Here is a 23,571-nt window from a genome sequence, read left to right as displayed (position 1 = left end):
ATCACACATAGTGTCTGAGATATAGCCCTGAAAAGTTTGCGATAAACGGATGAGCTGAATGACAGCCGGACGGACTGACTGACAAACAGACGAACAACGCCAATTCTAAATTCCTCCCCCTTTGGCGGGGGATAAAAAACAATCCTGGACCGAAATTGACAGTGCTAGTGTGCTCATTTTGCGTCGTTAAGAGTTTACTTGCGTCTACATGCTTGCTTTTCATTACGGGCTGAAATAATGTAAATTAAGTTTGAAATTAGAGTTAAAACATTATAACGAATCTTACATATTTGTCAGCCGGAATAGCTCTCAACCTAACTTATAATACTGTATTTCAACATCCAATCATATTGCAAGAATCATAGTGTCAAACTATGTTTCAAACTATGATTTGACCAATGAGAACTCTCCTTTTATCCAGCTGATTCCATTCGCATTACTATTCCGCCATCTTGAAATCAGCTTGCTGATCATAATCACGAAATTGTCATCTTTGTAAAACATTATTTACACATTTGCTAATTATAATTATTTAGTTAATTATATTGTGAATTCAAAACAGTCTATATAGGTAAGTGAGTTTGAGCTGCATTTCTGCATTAGATTTGCGATATTTACTCAACTTGGACTCGTCATTTTTCTGTCAATGATTTTCAATAAATGCGTTTTCAATACATTAATCCATGTGGTATGTTAAGAATATGAAAGCATTATGTCAAAGATTTCCTTAGTTTACTTAATTTTGTATAGATTGTTTAGCATTATAGTGGTTGTTGTCCTGTTTTAAAACCACTTCCGCCTAAACGTAAACAATAGCAAAGCCATTCAATTATTGCCGATGAAAAAAAAACATGTTTAATGCATGCACATTTATACTCGCATAGGTAATCATGTCCAATAGTTACATTTATATATATATTGATTGTATTTCGTCATTGATCCGTTATGATGCCAGACTGTAATTGTTTTTTATATTGTCTTTCACTGTTCCTTTTCATGGTGAAGATGCATATTGGTGGGCTCTCTGACACAATGCTGCCTCTCTGATAAGTTTTAATAAATTTATTTCATGATAAATGTATTAATTTAATCATTGGGATGCTTAAAGCAGGGTTTTACATTCATGTCAAATTTTAGGGGTCCCTAGGACTCTAGTTAATAATTTTCAGGGGTCCTGTCAATACAAATGGGGGTCCCAATATAACTTGAGTTACAAGCAGTAAAAATATGCTGGCTGTGTCAAAGTCAATAAGTTAAAAGTATAGTAATAGATTATTAGCGTAAACAATAGCCGAGATTTAACACACACCTATAAAAGTAAAGATAGTATTTATTTTTATAGTTTCATCTTGCTTGCCAGATAATAAGCTATCGTAATCTCAGTAAGCTTTTCTTTCATTGCGACATAAATAGCTCACATTTAAGGAATGTAATCTCAATTCGTGACTTTGCACCTATAAACAGCAGGTGCTCGATAACTCAATTGGTCGATAAATCAACAAGCGAGACAACTCGTACATCCTTCTAGAAAATTGCGTACTGCAGATGTCTTTCAGAGCGTCTTGATATTACAAGAACGAATACGTCAAAATGAGTGTGCGTCCCATGGGACGCAAATTAATAAATATGACGGGTCCACTCCTGACTGGCATTTTATGCGTATTTGACGCAGAATATCGCGTCCCGTAAAACCCTGTTAAAGTACACCATTCCCATTGTTGCGAGGAACGGCTATATGGCCTTAAAGGGGCCTTTTCACAGATTTTGGCATTTTTTAACTTATTCATTAAATGCTTTATATTGATAAATGTAAACATTGGATCGTAAAAGCTCCAGTAAAAAATCAAGAATAAAATTAAAAAAAGGAAAAGAACATTGCCCGGAGCAGGTTTCGAACCAGTGACCCCTGGAGTCCTGCCAGAGTCCTGAAGTAAAAACGCTTTAGCCTACTGAGCTATTCCGCCGAGTACACATACTTGAGGTATTTTATACCTTATATAAGCAATCTTTGTAGTTTCACAAAATTTAACGACAAAAACAGAACTCTCCAAATTATTCAATCGTTTCGCGTTGCAACGCTTTATAATTTTTAGGTTTTAAAATCGTCAAAAGATGCATATAATGGCTATATTAGACCATGGTAAATGTTCAGTATTACTGTTTCCTCACAAATATCATAACTAAAACGAAAATTTGCGAATCTGAAACAACTTTTTTCAATTTTGTCAATTTACCAAAGCGTGAAAAGATCCCTTTAAATGTAATATATTAATAAAGAGTGTTCCCATGCCAGTGTCAATCGACAACAAGTAGGCTTTTCCCATACCAGAAAAGTGAGCTGATCAAGAGGCTTAACGTGCCACAACAGAAGCGAAAGTAGGCATTTTTTTATTTAAATTGATGACAATTACTATAAAGCATACATTGAACGTAAGGATTTGATCATAAAGATGATATCAATGACACTAGATATTTGACATATTATGGGAAATCTATGTTAAAAAGTCATTAAAGTGAAATGTCTGCCCGTTTGTTCCACCATCCTCATGATCATTTCATCTTCGATAGAGTTTGTGATAAGTGTTTGGACCTGCGGAATACTGTCAACCTCTACATGTAGCAGGATATATGCTTCAACTCATGGACCATCTCTTTTTATGTACAAATGTGTTTATGGGTTTTAATTTTAGATGTTCTTTGTTTACCTGTTTTGTGAATTTCCATCATCTATATTATTGTTTAAGAACAGAGAGTAAGAGAGGCAGCATTTGACACAGAGACGACCGATATTCATCTACACCGTGCTATTATTTATGTATGTATATTTAAAGAACTTTAGACGTGATGCTCTTTGAGGAATTATATGACAATTGAACCCCTTGATGATCCGCACCCAGAAGCTGAACCCCTAATGCTCAGATAGCCGTGCTAGCCAGCCAGATCACAATTTTAGCAGACGATGAGTATTGATTATGAGAATCAACGGTGTCGATTAGTGCAGAAATCAATCTGTAAAAATAGAATGTTTACCTTTTACGATTTATGGAGGTTTCAGTACATATCATGTTCGGTAAATTGTATATAGTTAATAAAACGCTCATTTAATGTACTTTTGACCTTGTAACATAGAGCTTTACAAAATCACGCTGTCATCACCAACATGTAATGTCAATAACACACCGGAAAAGCCCACTTTTAATGTTGTTAGAACTTAGGGTCCTACCCTTTCTTCAAAATAGTTGTATTGCTATGTATATTTTGTAGTTTTTTTTTATTATTTTGGAAATAAAATATGTTTCTCAAGTCCCAAATTTAGATTGTGTAAATGTGAGCTATTTATGTCGATATGAAAGAGAAGCTTATTGAGGTTATGATACCTTATTATCTGGCAAGCAAGATAAAACTATAAAAATATATACAATCTTTTATAGGTGTGTGATAGATTACGGCTATTGTTTACGTAAACAATCGTTTACTATACTTTTGAGTTTTGACTAATTAACTTTGATACAGCCAGCATATTAAGCATACTGTGGTAAATAGTTAAGTGGTGTGTAACCCAGAACTATGAGGTGTAGTACATTTGATGACGAAAGCAAAACATTTAAGCAGTCGTTTTAGTTGTCTCTACTAGAGACTCTAGAAGTTCTCAGCATTAGGATCTCGTATCTTCAAGTTTCTGGTTAAAAACGGTGGGTCCAGCCTTCCAGCTTGGTATTAGTAGAAATGTAAGAACTTTAATACATTTGCCGCTTGCAACTCAAATGGCATGAATTTAAATAGTCTCTTCGTCTGCAAAAATATGAAAACAAGGTGACCTACGAGCAGATTATCAAACGAGTTCAAAATATGTTGAATCAGTCAAACAAGTGCAAGTTTCTACCAATAAGTTATATTGGGACTTCCATTTTTATTGACAGGACCCCTGAAAATTATTACCTGAACAGTCCTAGGGACCCTTAGATTTGACATGATTGTAAAACCCTGATTATTTATTTTAGATGACAGGATGGCCATGGAAAAGTAAGCCTCACAGACATGTCAAGGAGAAGGATCGCCAGTGGGATAAAGACTACCAAACCTACGAGGAATTGAAGGTTTCAGCTTGCCACCAGTGCATAGAGCAAGGAGGAAATGTCGAGGATGCCAAGCTATGGATGGGCTTTTTACACTTACAGTGGGGTACATTCAGGTAATTTTTTCAACGCATTTGATTCACAGGTAAACAGTCAGAAATTGAATGGGTATAAATCACATCGCGATAGTTCTTCTGTTTTGTTTCATAACTGTTCGGTGCTCTCTTAGAATATTATACATTCCTTAATCTTTGAAATATTTATTTGTCTCAATTATCTGCTCATTTTATACGGCGGATGTTAACACGAATGCAGTTGTTGACAAGTCTGGCCAGTTAAAATGCGAGTTTAGATTTCATTATTTGGAATTTTTTACGACGAAACTAAATGAAAAAACAAAAAGCGAGCTTGTAAGTTTTTGTTTTTTCGTTCAGCATAGTGAACTTATCGTGTAAGTACCTGTTATCGAACAGCTATCAAACGTTTTGTTTTGGTTCTGTATGCACATGCACAAAAGTGCGCATGACATCACATTGATAAACAAATGGTCGCACATTAAGTCCATGACCTACTTGCCTACTTAGCTTGAAACAAATGCGCCAAAAACAGGTAAAAGGAATGCATTTATTGTTATTTACACTGTTTTGTGTGTTTTTTGCTGTAACTTTTTGAATGCATTTATCAAAACATGCATTTACACACCAAAAAGCATATTTCTGTTTGCAATTTTGATTGCAGCAGACGCAGATTTTTTCGCCGAGTCCGGGTCATGTATTAGTCATGTGACTTTGTTTATACTGGAGTAGTGTTTGCACTGTTTATGAAGTGTCGGGTAATAGGTCATGTTTACATCGGCCGCCATTTTGTTTTGTCTGCTAGAGGTGACAATAATTAGCGAATCATTGTTATGAATTCTTGAAGGTAGTTTGCTGGAAAACTTTACAGATAAACCATTCAATGATTGAACTGTTAGTCATTTGTTAAAACAAAATGTTTTTTTATCATTTTAAGTGTTTCAATTTTAAGGCAATTTAAAGTAATTTCTTAGGTGTTCGATAACTGGTTTGTCCACCATACTATCATTCTTTTATTATAAGGTTTAATTTGTTTATATTAAATCTGTATTTATCGAAAGCGTTCAATTTACAGTTCACATGTCTGCATTAAACAATGCCGCATTATAGATGTCTTCCGGGGGACAGTCAACTTGGTAACTAGGTGGCTCTAATTGACTGGTTAGAGCCTTAGTAGGAAAACACACACTTAAGTCAGGAAAATGACCCTCCTTATTACACATACACAAATGAATTAACTGTCTAATATTATACTATACCACAAAACACTATGATGTATACATTTGTCCTTCTCGATATATGTCTGAATGTCAGTTTGATGTGCAAATACCTGTCTGTTATCATGAAAACAATAATATTAGCCGTTGACCTTTTTTTGCTTAATCTTTCAGTTCAGAGTGGAATGCGCATCAAGGAGACAAGCTATTCAGAAGATGCCATATGTGGTAAGATGATTGTGTTTTGTTTGTTCCACTGTATATTAACATTTTATATGATAAATCTAGGTTTCTGTAATCCCATGTATCTGTTGGTAACATGATTTTAAACAGGGGCTTCTGATATCGAACCGAGGCTTTTACAACATTAAATTAAGCTAAACACTATAAGATTATTTTTGTGTCCCCCACCACTATAGTGGGGGGCATATTGTTTTTGCCCTGTCTGTCTGTTGGCCTGTCGGTTTGCTCCAACTTTAACATTTTGCCATAACTTTTGCAATATTGAAGATAGCAACTTGATATTTGGCAGGAATGCGTATCTCATGGAGCTGCACATTTTGAGTGGTGAAAGGTCATGGTCATCATTTAAGGTCAAATGTCAAATATATAGCTTCAAAGCGGCGCAAAAGGGGACATAGCGTTTCAAACAAACACATTTCATGTTTGCATTTAGGATATCCTGTACTTTAAAATTTAAACTCATCAATACTTTGGTGAGAAGGTGGAAATTGCTTGTTTTATTATTGTTTATCACATGCTTTTCAATTGAAGTTATATGAAAAACACAAAAATGCTACACTCGTCAAAATGGACACTTCAATGCTCGGAAATTGCAAGGAAAATTAAATTTGTCGGGTTCAATTCAAGACATTGGCCATTTTTGGTAAGCAGAAGTTTTTCAAGGCAAATTGAATGTAAATTTGTAAAAAAGGTTATTTAAAAAATAAACCTGTGCATACAATATAACCTTCAGAATATTAGAGGCGGAGGGATATTGTTTTGGCGTTGTCCGTCCGTCCGGCACTTTTGTGTCCGGAGCCATATCTTGGAAGTGCTTCGGCGGATTTCATTGAAACTACGTATGAGTATATATATGCATAAGAGGATGATGCACGCCAAATGGCATTGTACACCATCTGTTAAAAACAGACTTATGGCCCTTTGTATCTTGAAAAAATGCTTTTTACTATAGGCATTTTTGTGTCCGGAGCCATATCTTGGAAGCGCTTTGGCGGATTTCTTTGAAACTTGGTATGAAATAAATTGTGAAGGCTTAAGAACCTTCCTTTGTCTTAGTTTTGTGTTATTGTCCTCCGTCCGTCCATCTATCATTATGTTCATCCGTCCAATTTGCACCCATCCTCAAACGAAGCATATGTTGCGGGGGATACCTTGTTATTTTTTATAGAGAATCAAAATATTAGGTAAAAAATTATTTCAATTTAAAAAAAATTCTCTTATCTAACTAAATGCAAGCTTTAACATACATATTCTGACAGATTATCTTACAATTTTTATGACCCCGAAGGAGAGCATATAGTGATCGCACTGTCAGTCTGTCCGTCACACTTTTCATTTAAGTTTCGAAAATAAAATGCTTATGACTTCTTTGTCGCTTCAAATGTAAGATTCACATTTGGTATGCATGTGTATCTGGACAAGGCATTTCCATACACACACAATTTTTGACCCCTTTGGAATTCAACTTAGGGAACGCGTTCAGGTTTTGAAATATGTGTTTAGGTTTCAAAAAATGCTCATAACTCATTATCGGGGGCATATGTCATCCTATGGAGGCAAATATTGTTGTCAATGTTTCAACAGGCTTTGCAAACAAATACTGTTAGAGCTATCCAGGTTTGCTATTTGCTAAAAAGAAATACGCCCCGAGCGACCAAATAGTTTAACTTGTATTGCATATTTTCATTTTGTCATTTATGTCGCTGAGCTTATGCTTTCAAATAGGACCAATCACAAAATTAATGGGCATTGATTTAGTACAGTAAAGGATTAAATAAGTATAATCTGAATCATGTGTAAAGCTTTATGTATTTTTATTGTTTCTTAGGTGAAATTGAAATGGGCAATGCATCTGCTGAGGAACTGTTGGTTTGTTTGTAAAACTTTGAAGACATCATTAAAGGTAAATATGCTTTTTAATCAAATTATCATGAGTATATTGTTGTTGGCGTGTCTGTCTGTTATTTTATGTGTATGTCTGTTATTGTATCTGCTTGTCCCAAAAATTTAACCTTGCTCATAATTTTGGCAATATAGAAGATAGCAACAAAATTAATCCAAGAAACACCTGAGTGAAGTTTCATTGAAATAGATTTAGTGCTAAGAGTGGTTGCTGTGACCTTCATTACCTTGTAAATTATCCAAAGAACTTAATCCAAGGAACATCTGTGTGAAGTGTTATTCAAATAGATCTAGTGCTTAGTGCGTTGGCTGTGACCTTCATGACCGTTTAAAACCATCTCAGTACAAGGCAGAAGTAATCCAAGGATATAGAAACCGAGCGAAATGGATGGAAAGGACTCGAACAAACATTTAGAATGGCAGGGAGCCATATATTTCTTGGTTTAAGGTGCACCTTAAAACCTATTGGTGGCATCTTTTACTGGAGAAATGTGTCTTACCTGTAAAACAGTCATAAAAGGACGAGCATAATTATGCTTCATAATCATAATAAATATCAACAGTTTCTGAAAATCATGAAGGAAAAAAGGATTAACATTTTGGAAGTAAAGGATGTTTGGAAATTTCCGAAAGCAATGTATTTCTTGGATATTTATGGACAGAAAGGAACGAGGGAAAGCCACATATTTTTTGGTTATAGGGTACTGATTTATTTCAATTGTTGGTAGCTTTAACTGGAGAAATGTGGTTTATCTCTTACATCAACATGAAAGAATGGAAAAGCTGTCTATCAAACAAAGGAGATAGCTCTAGTAAGGGGTGTGGAGTATTTCAAATAACTTTCTGAATTTTAATCAAAACAACATGTATTTTCTCCTCAGAATTGTATAAATGTGCTATTCTAATGAGTACCAACAACCTTGAGTTTAGTGAACGATTATCAAATCATTGATTTGTAAGTAATGCATTACAAGGAAGGATGAGAAGGATTGATCAATTACATAGGAAAGACTTCAAAGGAAGGATTATTTTTATGGAAAACAAAGGATGACCTTTGGAAGGACCACTAACATTCATCTGGATGGAAGCACATGAAAGGAACACTTTAGATGGCTGGATTGAAAACAAATTGAAATATTTTGTAAGTCTTTGGTGCCATGGATGTCTTGCGTTTTTAATTTTGCGTCATCAACAGCAGTCAGACAGAAAGTAAGAAGGAAAGGGAGGATTTTTTTTATACATCATTAAATCATGTCACTAGATCTAGAACTTCAAGGAAATTTGTATTTTTCAACTCTTAGGTTGTTTTTTTTAGTTTCTTGAATTCAAAGAGACTGCGAAAAAAATTAAAATGAAAAGTCAAAATATATTCAGTATAAATTGCTTTGAGTAGAAATCATAGTGGGATAATGAGAAATTACTCAGTTTGAGGAATGATTCCTTTTCCCACATTAACTGTTAAAATCTTGTTATTGTTTGGTAAAGGGTTGAGGAAAGATTAATACATGTAAATAGTATGAAAAACTATCATTCTTAATTATTACATGTTTTTTTCTTTTCTTAAAATGATTGCAAATTCTACAAAATTGGTTATAAAGTAAGATCTTAGCAGATGTAAATGTTCATAATTTTTATAGATCCTATGTTGTTAGAATTCATATTGATTTTGTATCGAAAACATTATAATGAGTAACCACTATGTAGAGTTTTGATAAGATTTAATGATAAAGTTTACATAGGATATACACTTTTAGCCTCTTGTTCATGTTTTTGCTCCCTCCCTCCCTCTCTCTCTCTTTCACATTTTAGACTCTTGTTCATGTTCTTGCTCCCTCCCTCCCTCCCTCTCTCTCTCTCTCTCTTTCTCCCTCCCTCCCTCCCACTCTCCCCCTCTCTCTCTTTTCCAATCACAGTTGCCCCATACAGTCTTGTGGGCTATGGCCTTAGCTCTCAACCTAACTTATAATACTGTATTTCAACATCCAATCATATTGCAAGAATCATAGTGTCAAACTATGTTTCAAACTATGATTTGACCAATGAGAACTCTCCTTTTATCCAGCTGATTCCATTCGCATTACTATTCCGCCATCTTGAAATCAGCTTGCTGATCATAATCACGAAATTGTCATCTTTGTAAAACATTATTTACACATTTGCTAATTATAATTATTTAGTTAATTATATTGTGAATTCAAAACAGTCTATATAGGTAAGTGAGTTTGAGCTGCATTTCTGCATTAGATTTGCGATATTTACTCAACTTGGACTCGTCATTTTTCTGTCAATGATTTTCAATAAATGCGTTTTCAATACATTAATCCATGTGGTATGTTAAGAATATGAAAGCATTATGTCAAAGATTTCCTTAGTTTACTTAATTTTGTATAGATTGTTTAGCATTATAGTGGTTGTTGTCCTGTTTTAAAACCACTTCCGCCTAAACGTAAACAATAGCAAAGCCATTCAATTATTGCCGATGAAAAAAAAACATGTTTAATGCATGCACATTTATACTCGCATAGGTAATCATGTCCAATAGTTACATTTATATATATATTGATTGTATTTCGTCATTGATCCGTTATGATGCCAGACTGTAATTGTTTTTTATATTGTCTTTCACTGTTCCTTTTCATGGTGAAGATGCATATTGGTGGGCTCTCTGACACAATGCTGCCTCTCTGATAAGTTTTAATAAATTTATTTCATGATAAATGTATTAATTTAATCATTGGGATGCTTAAAGCAGGGTTTTACATTCATGTCAAATTTTAGGGGTCCCTAGGACTCTAGTTAATAATTTTCAGGGGTCCTGTCAATACAAATGGGGGTCCCAATATAACTTGAGTTACAAGCAGTAAAAATATGCTGGCTGTGTCAAAGTCAATAAGTTAAAAGTATAGTAATAGATTATTAGCGTAAACAATAGCCGAGATTTAACACACACCTATAAAAGTAAAGATAGTATTTATTTTTATAGTTTCATCTTGCTTGCCAGATAATAAGCTATCGTAATCTCAGTAAGCTTTTCTTTCATTGCGACATAAATAGCTCACATTTAAGGAATGTAATCTCAATTCGTGACTTTGCACCTATAAACAGCAGGTGCTCGATAACTCAATTGGTCGATAAATCAACAAGCGAGACAACTCGTACATCCTTCTAGAAAATTGCGTACTGCAGATGTCTTTCAGAGCGTCTTGATATTACAAGAACGAATACGTCAAAATGAGTGTGCGTCCCATGGGACGCAAATTAATAAATATGACGGGTCCACTCCTGACTGGCATTTTATGCGTATTTGACGCAGAATATCGCGTCCCGTAAAACCCTGTTAAAGTACACCATTCCCATTGTTGCGAGGAACGGCTATATGGCCTTAAAGGGGCCTTTTCACAGATTTTGGCATTTTTTAACTTATTCATTAAATGCTTTATATTGATAAATGTAAACATTGGATCGTAAAAGCTCCAGTAAAAAATCAAGAATAAAATTAAAAAAAGGAAAAGAACATTGCCCGGAGCAGGTTTCGAACCAGTGACCCCTGGAGTCCTGCCAGAGTCCTGAAGTAAAAACGCTTTAGCCTACTGAGCTATTCCGCCGAGTACACATACTTGAGGTATTTTATACCTTATATAAGCAATCTTTGTAGTTTCACAAAATTTAACGACAAAAACAGAACTCTCCAAATTATTCAATCGTTTCGCGTTGCAACGCTTTATAATTTTTAGGTTTTAAAATCGTCAAAAGATGCATATAATGGCTATATTAGACCATGGTAAATGTTCAGTATTACTGTTTCCTCACAAATATCATAACTAAAACGAAAATTTGCGAATCTGAAACAACTTTTTTCAATTTTGTCAATTTACCAAAGCGTGAAAAGATCCCTTTAAATGTAATATATTAATAAAGAGTGTTCCCATGCCAGTGTCAATCGACAACAAGTAGGCTTTTCCCATACCAGAAAAGTGAGCTGATCAAGAGGCTTAACGTGCCACAACAGAAGCGAAAGTAGGCATTTTTTTATTTAAATTGATGACAATTACTATAAAGCATACATTGAACGTAAGGATTTGATCATAAAGATGATATCAATGACACTAGATATTTGACATATTATGGGAAATCTATGTTAAAAAGTCATTAAAGTGAAATGTCTGCCCGTTTGTTCCACCATCCTCATGATCATTTCATCTTCGACAGAGTTTGTGATAAGTGTTTGGACCTGCGGAATACTGTCAACCTCTACATGTAGCAGGATATATGCTTCAACTCATGGACCATCTCTTTTTATGTACAAATGTGTTTATGGGTTTTAATTTTAGATGTTCTTTGTTTACCTGTTTTGTGAATTTCCATCATCTATATTATTGTTTAAGAACAGAGAGTAAGAGAGGCAGCATTTGACACAGAGACGACGACCGATATTCATCTACACCGTGCTATTATTTATGTATGTATATTTAAAGAACTTTAGACGTGATGCTCTTTGAGGAATTATATGACAATTGAACCCCTTGATGATCCGCACCCAGAAGCTGAACCCCTAATGCTCAGATAGCCGTGCTAGCCAGCCAGATCACAATTTTAGCAGACGATGAGTATTGATTAAGAGAATCAACGGTGTCGTTTTGTGCAGAAATCAATCTGTAAAAATAGAATGTTTACCTTTTACGATTTATGGAGGTTTCAGTACATATCATGTTCGGTAAATTGTATATAGTTAATAAAACGCTCATTTAATGTACTTTTGACCTTGTAACATAGAGCTTTACAAAATCACGCTGTCATCACCAACATGTAATGTCAATAACACACCGGAAAAGCCCACTTTTAATGTTGTTAGAACTTAGGGTCCTACCCTTTCTTCAAAATAGTTGTATTGCTATGTATATTTTGTAGTTTTTTTTTATTATTTTGGAAATAAAATATGTTTCTCAAGTCCCAAATTTAGATTGTGTAAATGTGAGCTATTTATGTCGATATGAAAGAGAAGCTTATTGAGGTTATGATACCTTATTATCTGGCAAGCAAGATAAAACTATAAAAATATATACAATCTTTTATAGGTGTGTGATAGATTACGGCTATTGTTTACGTAAACAATCGTTTACTATACTTTTGAGTTTTGACTAATTAACTTTGATACAGCCAGCATATTAAGCATACTGTGGTAAATAGTTAAGTGGTGTGTAACCCAGAACTATGAGGTGTAGTACATTTGATGACGAAAGCAAAACATTTAAGCAGTCGTTTTAGTTGTCTCTACTAGAGACTCTAGAAGTTCTCAGCATTAGGATCTCGTATCTTCAAGTTTCTGGTTAAAAACGGTGGGTCCAGCCTTCCAGCTTGGTATTAGTAGAAATGTAAGAACTTTAATACATTTGCCGCTTGCAACTCAAATGGCATGAATTTAAATAGTCTCTTCGTCTGCAAAAATATGAAAACAAGGTGACCTACGAGCAGATTATCAAACGAGTTCAAAATATGTTGAATCAGTCAAACAAGTGCAAGTTTCTACCAATAAGTTATATTGGGACTTCCATTTTTATTGACAGGACCCCTGAAAATTATTTACTGAAAAGTCCTAGGGACCCTTAAATTTGACATGATTGTAAAACCCTGATTATTTATTTTAGATGACAGGATGGCCATGGAAAAGTAAGCCTCACAGACATGTCAAGGAGAAGGATCGCCAGTGGGATAAAGACAACCAAACCTACGAGGAATTGAAGGTTTCAGCTTGCCACCAGTGCATAGAGCAAGGAGGAAATGTCGAGGATGCCAAGCTATGGATGGGCTTTTTACACTTACAGTGGGGTACATTCAGGTAATTTTTTCAACGCATTTGATTCACAGGTAAACAGTCAGAAATTGAATGGGTATAAATCACATCGCGATAGTTCTTCTGTTTTGTTTCATAACTGTTCGGTGCTCTCTTAGAATATTATACATTCCTTAATCTTTGAAATATTTATTTGTCTCAATTATCTGCTCATTTTATACGGCGGATGTTAACACGAATGCAGTTGTTGACAAGTCTGGCCAGTTAAAATGCGAGTTTAGATTTCATTATTTGGAATTTTTTACGACGAAACTAAATGAAAAAACAAAAAGCGAGCTTGTAAGTTTTTGTTTTTTCGTTCAGCATAGTGAACTTATCGTGTAAGTACCTGTTATCGAACAGCTATCAAACGTTTTGTTTTGGTTCTGTATGCACATGCACAAAAGTGCGCATGACATCACATTGATAAACAAATGGTCGCACATTAAGTCCATGACCTACTTGCCTACTTAGCTTGAAACAAATGCGCCAAAAACAGGTAAAAGGAATGCATTTATTGTTATTTACACTGTTTTGTGTGTTTTTTGCTGTAACTTTTTGAATGCATTTATCAAAACATGCATTTACACACCAAAAAGCATATTTCTGTTTGCAATTTTGATTGCAGCAGACGCAGATTTTTTCGCCGAGTCCGGGTCATGTATTAGTCATGTGACTTTGTTTATACTGGAGTAGTGTTTGCACTGTTTATGAAGTGTCGGGTAATAGGTCATGTTTACATCGGCCGCCATTTTGTTTTGTCTGCTAGAGGTGACAATAATTAGCGAATCATTGTTATGAATTCTTGAAGGTAGTTTGCTGGAAAACTTTACAGATAAACCATTCAATGATTGAACTGTTAGTCATTTGTTAAAACAAAATGTTTTTTTATCATTTTAAGTGTTTCAATTTTAAGGCAATTTAAAGTAATTTCTTAGGTGTTCGATAACTGGTTTGTCCACCATACTATCATTCTTTTATTATAAGGTTTAATTTGTTTATATTAAATCTGTATTTATCGAAAGCGTTCAATTTACAGTTCACATGTCTGCATTAAACAATGCCGCATTATAGATGTCTTCCGGGGGACAGTCAACTTGGTAACTAGGTGGCTCTAATTGACTGGTTAGAGCCTTAGTAGGAAAACACACACTTAAGTCAGGAAAATGACCCTCCTTATTACACATACACAAATGAATTAACTGTCTAATATTATACTATACCACAAAACACTATGATGTATACATTTGTCCTTCTCGATATATGTCTGAATGTCAGTTTGATGTGCAAATACCTGTCTGTTATCATGAAAACAATAATATTAGCCGTTGACCTTTTTTTGCTTAATCTTTCAGTTCAGAGTGGAATGCGAATCAAGGAGACAAGCTATTCAGAAGATGCCATATGTGGTAAGATGATTGTGTTTTGTTTGTTCCACTGTATATTAACATTTTATATGATAAATCTAGGTTTCTGTAATCCCATGTATCTGTTGGTAACATGATTTTAAACAGGGGCTTCTGATATCGAACCGAGGCTTTTACAACATTAAATTAAGCTAAACACTATAAGATTATTTTTGTGTCCCCCACCACTATAGTGGGGGGCATATTGTTTTTGCCCTGTCTGTCTGTTGGCCTGTCGGTTTGCTCCAACTTTAACATTTTGCCATAACTTTTGCAATATTGAAGATAGCAACTTGATATTTGGCAGGAATGCGTATCTCATGGAGCTGCACATTTTGAGTGGTGAAAGGTCATGGTCATCATTTAAGGTCAAATGTCAAATATATAGCTTCAAAGCGGCGCAAAAGGGGACATAGCGTTTCAAACAAACACATTTCATGTTTGCATTTAGGATATCCTGTACTTTAAAATTTAAACTCATCAATACTTTGGTGAGAAGGTGGAAATTGCTTGTTTTATTATTGTTTATCACATGCTTTTCAATTGAAGTTATATGAAAAACACAAAAATGCTACACTCGTCAAAATGGACACTTCAATGCTCGGAAATTGCAAGGAAAATTAAATTTGTCGGGTTCAATTCAAGACATTGGCCATTTTTGGTAAGCAGAAGTTTTTCAAGGCAAATTGAATGTAAATTTGTAAAAAAGGTTATTTAAAAAATAAACCTGTGCATACAATATAACCTTCAGAATATTAGAGGCGGAGGGATATTGTTTTGGCGTTGTCCGTCCGTCCGGCACTTTTGTGTCCGGAGCCATATCTTGGAAGTGCTTCGGCGGATTTCATTGAAACTACGTATGAGTATATATATGCATAAGAGGATGATGCACGCCAAATGGCATTGTACACCATCTGTTAAAAACAGACTTATGGCCCTTTGTATCTTGAAAAAATGCTTTTTACTATAGGCATTTTTGTGTCCGGAGCCATATCTTGGAAGCGCTTTGGCGGATTTCTTTGAAACTTGGTATGAAATAAATTGTGAAGGCTTAAGAACCTTCCTTTGTCTTAGTTTTGTGTTATTGTCCTCCGTCCGTCCATCTATCATTATGTTCATCCGTCCAATTTGCACCCATCCTCAAACGAAGCATATGTTGCGGGGGATACCTTGTTATTTTTTATAGAGAATCAAAATATTAGGTAAAAAATTATTTCAATTTAAAAAAAATTCTCTTATCTAACTAAATGCAAGCTTTAACATACATATTCTGACAGATTATCTTACAATTTTTATGACCCCGAAGGAGAGCATATAGTGATCGCACTGTCAGTCTGTCCGTCACACTTTTCATTTAAGTTTCGAAAATAAAATGCTTATGACTTCTTTGTCGCTTCAAATGTAAGATTCACATTTGGTATGCATGTGTATCTGGACAAGGCATTTCCATACACACACAATGTTTGACCCCTTTGGAATTCAACTTAGGGAACGCGTTCAGGTTTTGAAATATGTGTTTAGGTTTCAAAAAATGCTCATAACTCATTATCGGGGGCATATGTCATCCTATGGAGGCAAATATTGTTGTCAATGTTTCAACAGGCTTTGCAAACAAATACTGTTAGAGCTATCCAGGTTTGCTATTTGCTAAAAAGAAATACGCCCCGAGCGACCAAATAGTTTAACTTGTATTGCATATTTTCATTTTGTCATTTATGTCGCTGAGCTTATGCTTTCAAATAGGACCAATCACAAAATTAATGGGCATTGATTTAGTACAGTAAAGGATTAAATAAGTATAATCTGAATCATGTGTAAAGCTTTATGTATTTTTATTGTTTCTTAGGTGAAATTGAAATGGGCAATGCATCTGCTGAGGAACTGTTGGTTTGTTTGTAAAACTTTGAAGACATCATTAAAGGTAAATATGCTTTTTAATCAAATTATCATGAGTATATTGTTGTTGGCGTGTCTGTCTGTTATTTTATGTGTATGTCTGTTATTGTATCTGCTTGTCCCAAAAATTTAACCTTGCTCATAATTTTGGCAATATAGAAGATAGCAACAAAATTAATCCAAGAAACACCTGAGTGAAGTTTCATTGAAATAGATTTAGTGCTAAGAGTGGTTGCTGTGACCTTCATTACCTTGTAAATTATCCAAAGAACTTAATCCAAGGAACATCTGTGTGAAGTGTTATTCAAATAGATCTAGTGCTTAGTGCGTTGGCTGTGACCTTCATGACCGTTTAAAACCATCTCAGTACAAGGCAGAAGTAATCCAAGGATATAGAAACCGAGCGAAATGGATGGAAAGGACTCGAACAAACATTTAGAATGGCAGGGAGCCATATATTTCTTGGTTTAAGGTGCACCTTAAAACCTATTGGTGGCATCTTTTACTGGAGAAATGTGTCTTACCTGTAAAACAGTCATAAAAGGACGAGCATAATTATGCTTCATAATCATAATAAATATCAACAGTTTCTGAAAATCATGAAGGAAAAAAGGATTAACATTTTGGAAGTAAAGGATGTTTGGAAATTTCCGAAAGCAATGTATTTCTTGGATATTTATGGACAGAAAGGAACGAGGGAAAGCCACATATTTTTTGGTTATAGGGTACTGATTTATTTCAATTGTTGGTAGCTTTAACTGGAGAAATGTGGTTTATCTCTTACATCAACATGAAAGAATAGAAAAGCTGTCTATCAAACAAAGGAGATAGCTCTAGTAAGGGGTGTGGAGTATTTCAAATAACTTTCTGAATTTTAATCAAAACAACATGTATTTTCTCCTCAGAATTGTATAAATGTGCTATTCTAATGAGTACCAACAACCTTGAGTTTAGTGAACGATTATCAAATCATTGATTTGTAAGTAATGCATTACAAGGAAGGATGAGAAGGATTGATCAATTACATAGGAAAGACTTCAAAGGAAGGATTATTTTTATGGAAAACAAAGGATGACCTTTGGAAGGACCACTAACATTCATCTGGATGGAAGCACATGAAAGGAACACTTTAGATGGCTGGATTGAAAACAAATTGAAATATTTTGTAAGTCTTTGGTGCCATGGATGTCTTGCGTTTTTAATTTTGCGTCATCAACAGCAGTCAGACAGAAAGTAAGAAGGAAAGGGAGGATTTTTTTTATACATCATTAAATCATGTCACTAGATCTAGAACTTCAAGGAAATTTGTATTTTTCAACTCTTAGGTTGTTTTTTTTAGTTTCTTGAATTCAAAGAGACTGCGAAAAAAATTAAAATGAAAAGTCAAAATATATTCAGTATAAATTGCTTTGAGTAGAAATCATAGTGGGATAATGAGAAATTACTCAGTTTGAGGAATGATTCCTTTTCCCACATTAACTGTTAAAATCTTGTTATTGTTTGGTAAAGGGTTGAGGAAAGATTAATACATGTAAATAGTATGAAAAACTATCATTCTTAATTATTACATGTTTTTTTCTTTTTTTAAAATGATTGCAAATTCTACAAAATTGGTTATAAACTAAGATCTTAGCAGATGTAAATGTTCATAATTTTTATAGATCCTATGTTGTTAGAATTCATATTGATTTTGTATCGAAAACATTATAATGAGTAACCACTATGTAGAGTTTTGATAAGATTTAATGATAAAGTTTACATAGGATATACCATTTTAGCCTCTTGTTCATGTTTTTGCTCCCTCCCTCCCTCTCTCTCTCTTTCACATTTTAGACTCTTGTTCATGTTCTTGCTCCCTCCCTCCCTCCCTCTCTCTCTCTCTCTCTTTCTCCCTCCCTCCCTCCCCCTCTCCCCCTCTCTCTCTTTTCCAATCACAGTTGCCCCATACAGTCTTGTGGGCTATGGCCTTAGCTCAGTTGGGAGAGCGTTAGACTGAAGGTATATACATGCTGAAATCTAAAGGCCCCCGGTTCAATCCCGGGTTCCGGCACGAACGGAACACTGTTCGGCGGCTGACAGTTTTTGTGAAACCTTAGAAAATGCCCGAAAATCAACATCCTACAAGGGGCAATCCCTTTCATATTTAAATTACGCTAAATGCGCTATGCAAACGTTGTATGTAATGTGTGTCTAATCAATGTGTTCAGCATAGGCACACATGGCCTAAAGGTTTTGTGTCATAATTGTATAAACATAGTTACACTAATCTTATTGTTTTCTTGATATTTAATTAGAAAGTTATGGCACGTGTGCACATCACTCTTTTCCTCATCGATGTATATACACCAATTAGGTTCCATGTTGAAATCGTATATATCAAAGGAGATAGAATACAAATTTACATAATGTAAAATCCAAACAAAAGGCAATAGCTCTTATTTACATGTAAGAAGGTGTATGGTTATGGTTCTTGTGCATGGCATTGATCCTCATGAATGGCTATACACACATGGAGTTTCGTGTTGATATCACACATAGTGTCTGAGATATTGCCCTGAAAATTTTGCGATAAAAGGATGAGCTGAAGGACAGCCGGACGGACTGACTGACGAACAGACGGACAACGCCAATTCTAAGTCCCCCCCCTCTTTGGCGGGGGATAAAAACTAATCCTGGACCGAAATTGACAGTGCTAGTGTGCTCATTTTGCGTCGTTAAGAGTTTACTTGCGTCTACATGCTTGCTTTTCATTACGGGCTGAAATAATGTAAATTAAGTTTGAAATTAGAGTTAAACATTATAACGAATCTGACATATTTGTCAGCCGGAATAGCTCAGTTGGGACAGCGTTAGACTGAAGGTATATACATGCTGAAATATAAAGGCCCCAGGTTTAATCCCGGGTTCCGGCACGAACGGAACACTGTTCGGCGGCTGACAGTTTTTTGTGAAACCTTAGAAAATGCCCGAAAATCAACATCCTACAAGGGGCAATCCCTTACATATTTAAATTACGCGAAATGCGCTATGCAAACGTTGTATGTAATGTGTGTCTAATCAATGTGTTCAGCATAGGCACACATGGCCTAAAGGTTTTGTGCCATATTTGTATAAACATAGTTACACTAATCTTATTGTTTTCTTGATATTTTATTAGAAAGTTATGGCACGTGTGCACAACACTTTTTTCCTCATCGATGTATATACACCCATTAGGTTCCATGTTGAAATCGTATATATCAAAGGAGATAGAATACAAATTTACATAATGTAAAATCCAAACAAAAGGCAATAGCTCTTATTTACATGTAAGAAGGTGTATGGTTATGGTTCTTGTGCATGGCATTGCTCCTCATTAATGGCTATACACACATGGAGTTTCGTATTGATATCACACATAGTGTCTGAGATATAGCCCTGAAAAGTTTGCGATAAACGGATGAGCTGAATGACAGCTGGACGGACTGACTGACGAACAGACGGACAACGCCAATTCTAAATTCCTCTCCCTTTGGCGGGGGATAAAAAACAATCCTGGACCGAAATTGACAGTGCTAGTGAGCTCATTTTGCGTCGTTAAGAGTTTACTTGCGTTTACATGCTTGCTTTTCCTTACGGGCTGAAATAATGTAAATTAAGTTTGAAATTAGAGTTAAAACATTATAACGAATCTGACATATTTGTCAGCCGGAATAGCTCAGTTGGGAGAGCGTTAGACTGAAGGTATATACATGCTGAAATCTAAAGGCCCCCGGTTCAATCCCGGGTTCCGGCACGAACGGAACACTGTTCGGCGGCTGACAGTTTTTGTGAAACCTTAGAAAATGCCCGAAAATCAACATCCTACAAGGGGCAATCCATTTCATATTTAAATTACGCGAAATGCGCTATGCAAACGTTGTATGTAATGTGTGTCTAATCAATGTGTTCAGCATAGGCACACATGGCCTAAAGGTTTTGTGTCATATTTGTATAAACATAGTTACACTAATCTTATTGTTTTCTTGATATTTTATTAGAAAGTTATGGCACGTGTGCACAACACTTTTTTTCCTCATCGATGTATATACACCCATTAGGTTCCATGTTGAAATCGTATATATCAAAGGAGATAGAATACAAATGTCCCTAATGTAAAATCCAAACAAAAGGCAATAGCTCTTATTTACATGTAAGAAGGTGTATGGTTATGGTTCTTGTGCATGGCATTGCTCTCATTAATGGCTATACACACATGGAGTTTCGTGTTGATATCACACATAGTGTCTGAGATATAGCCCTGAACATTTTGCGATAAACGGATGAGCTGAAGGTCAGCCGGACGGACTGGCTGACGAACAGACGGACAACGCCAATTCTAAATCCCTTCACTCTTTGGCGGGGGATAAAAAATAATCCTGGACCGAAATTGACAGTGCTAGTGTGCTCATTAGCGTCGTTAAGAGTTTACTTGCGTCTACATGCTTGCTTTTCCTTACGGGCTGAAATAATGTAAATTAAGTTTGAAATTAGAGTTAAAACATTATAACGAATCTTACATATTTGTCAGCCGGAATAGCTCAGTTGGGAGAGCGTTAGACTGAAGGTATATACATGCTGAAATCTAAAGGCCCCCGGTTCAATCCCGGGTTCCGGCACGAACGGAACACTGTTCGGCGGCTGACAGTTTTTGTGAAACCTTAGAAAATGCCCCGAAAATAAACATCCTACAAGGGGCAATCCCTTTCATATTTAAATTACGCTAAATGCGCTATGCAAACGTTGTATGTAATGTGTGTCTAATCAATGTGTTCAGCATAGGCACACATGGCCTAAAGGTTTTGTGTCATATTTGTATAAACATAGTACACTAATCTTATTGTTTTCTTGATATTTAATTAGAAAGTTAATGGCACGTGTGCACAACACTTTTTTTCCTCATCGATGTATATACACCCATTAGGTTCCATGTTGAAATCGTATATATCAAAGGAGATAGAATACAAATTTACATAATGTAAAATCCAAACAAAAGGCAATAGCTCTTATTTACATGTAAGAAGGTGTATGGTTATGGTTCTTGTGCATGGCATTTGCTCCTCATTAATGGCTATACACACATGGAGTTTCGTGTTGATATCACACATAGTGTCTGAGATATAGCCCTGAACATTTTGCGATAAACGGATGAGCTGAAGGTACAGCCGGACGGACTGACTGACGAACAGACGGACAACGCCAATTCTAAGCCCCCTTCACTCTTTGGCGGGGGATAAAAAATAATCCTGGACCGAAATTGACAGTGCTAGTGTGCTCATTTTGCGTCGTTAAGAGTTTACTTGCGTTTACATGCTTGCTTTTCCTTACGGGCTGAAATAATAGTAAATTAAGTTTGAAATTAGAGTTAAAACATTATAACGAATCTTACATATTTGTCAGCCGGAATAGCTCAGTTGGGAGAGCGTTAGACTGAAGATATATACATGCTGAAATCTAAAGGCCCCCGGTTCAATCCCGGGTTCCGGCACGAACGGAACACTGTTCGGCGGCTGACAGTTTTTTTGAAACCTTAGAAAATGCCCGAAAATCAACATCCTACAAGGGGCAATCCCTTTCATATTTAAATTACGCGAAATGCGCTATGCAAACGTTGTATGTAATGTGTGTCTAATCAATGTGTTCAGCATAGGCACACATGGCCTAAAGGTTTTGTGTCATATTTGTATAAACATAGTTACACTAATCTTATTGTTTTCTTGATATTTTATTAGAAAGTTATGGCACGTGTGCACAACACTTTTTTCCTTATCGATGTATTACACCCATTAGGTTCCATGTTGAAATCGTATATATCAAAGGAGATAGAATGAAAATTTACATAATGTAAAATCCAAACAAAAGGCAATAGCTCTTATTTACATGTAAGAAGGTGTATGGTTATGGTTCTTGTGCATGGCATTGCTCCTCATTAATGGCTATACACACATGGAGTTTCGTATTGATATCACACATAGTGTCTGAGATATAGCCCTGAAAAGTTTGCGATAAACGGATGAGCTGGAGGACAGCCGGACGGACTGACTGACGAACAGACGGACAACGCCAATTCTAAATCCCTCCCCCTTTGGCGGGGGATAAAAAATAATCCTGGACCGACATTGACAGTGCTAGTGTGCTCATTTTGCGTCGTTTAGAGTTTACTTGCGTCTACATGCTTGCTTTTCATTACAGGCTGAAATAATGTAAATTAAGTTTGAAATTAGAGTTAAAACATTATCACGAATCTGACATATTTGTCAGCCGGAATAGCTGCAATCTAAAGGCCCCCGGTTCAATCCCGGGTTCCGGCACGAACGAAACACTGTTCGGCGGCTGACAGTGCACATTCATGTACTACCGTCAGTCCCCTTAGTCGTTACCAGCGATTGAGCGGGACATCGGGATATCTCACATAGTGACTGAGATATAGCCATGAAAAGTTTGCGATAGACGGATGAGCTGAAGGACAGCCGGACGGACTGACTGACGAACAGACGGACAACGCCAATTCTAAATCCCTCCCTCAGTCGTGTAAGTATTCTTGTATTTTATTTATCATGAAAACGGACAATAATAATGCTGTTAATAGTATACATGTACAATCATTATTTGCTACCATCAGTCCCCTTAGTCGTAACCGGAGATTGAGCGGGACAGCAGGAATTTCTTATGTACACCGACATAGGGAGCTTTCCAGTTGGGAGAGTTGGGAATAGCTCAGTTGGGAGAGCGTTAGACTGAACGTATATACATTCTGAAATCTAAAGGCCCCCTGTTCAAAGGATCCCTGCAGATCTTCAACTTCCCTGCCTTCCATAAATAATTTCATTAAGTTATATAACATGATGGAAAATAACACACTGTTATGTTGATTTTGACTTATAATCACATATATCTATGATGGTGCAT

General features: G+C 35.7%; 1 long non-coding RNA gene and 3 other non-coding genes across 4 annotated transcripts in view; all 4 read left to right on the top strand.

Moving 5' to 3' along the window:
- LOC127882265 (uncharacterized) overlaps positions 1–23,571 on the top strand; it is an 80,157-nt gene that overhangs the window by 36,666 nt on the left and 19,920 nt on the right. The window lies entirely within an intron of this gene.
- Positions 20,331–20,419, top strand: Trnaf-gaa (transfer RNA phenylalanine (anticodon GAA)). Its single transcript is given in 2 exon segments — positions 20,331–20,367; positions 20,384–20,419. It is a non-coding gene; the product is annotated as a tRNA-Phe (tRNA).
- Trnaf-gaa (transfer RNA phenylalanine (anticodon GAA)) lies at positions 21,193–21,281 on the top strand. Its single transcript is given in 2 exon segments — positions 21,193–21,229; positions 21,246–21,281. It is a non-coding gene; the product is annotated as a tRNA-Phe (tRNA).
- Trnaf-gaa (transfer RNA phenylalanine (anticodon GAA)) lies at positions 22,062–22,150 on the top strand. Its single transcript is given in 2 exon segments — positions 22,062–22,098; positions 22,115–22,150. It is a non-coding gene; the product is annotated as a tRNA-Phe (tRNA).

This window comes from Dreissena polymorpha, chromosome 5 (assembly GCF_020536995.1).
Source record: "Dreissena polymorpha isolate Duluth1 chromosome 5, UMN_Dpol_1.0, whole genome shotgun sequence".
NCBI classification, from domain to species: Eukaryota; Metazoa; Mollusca; class Bivalvia; order Myida; family Dreissenidae; genus Dreissena; species Dreissena polymorpha.
Note: the sequence above shows the minus strand (reverse complement) of the source record. Positions and strands in the feature narration are given on the sequence as shown.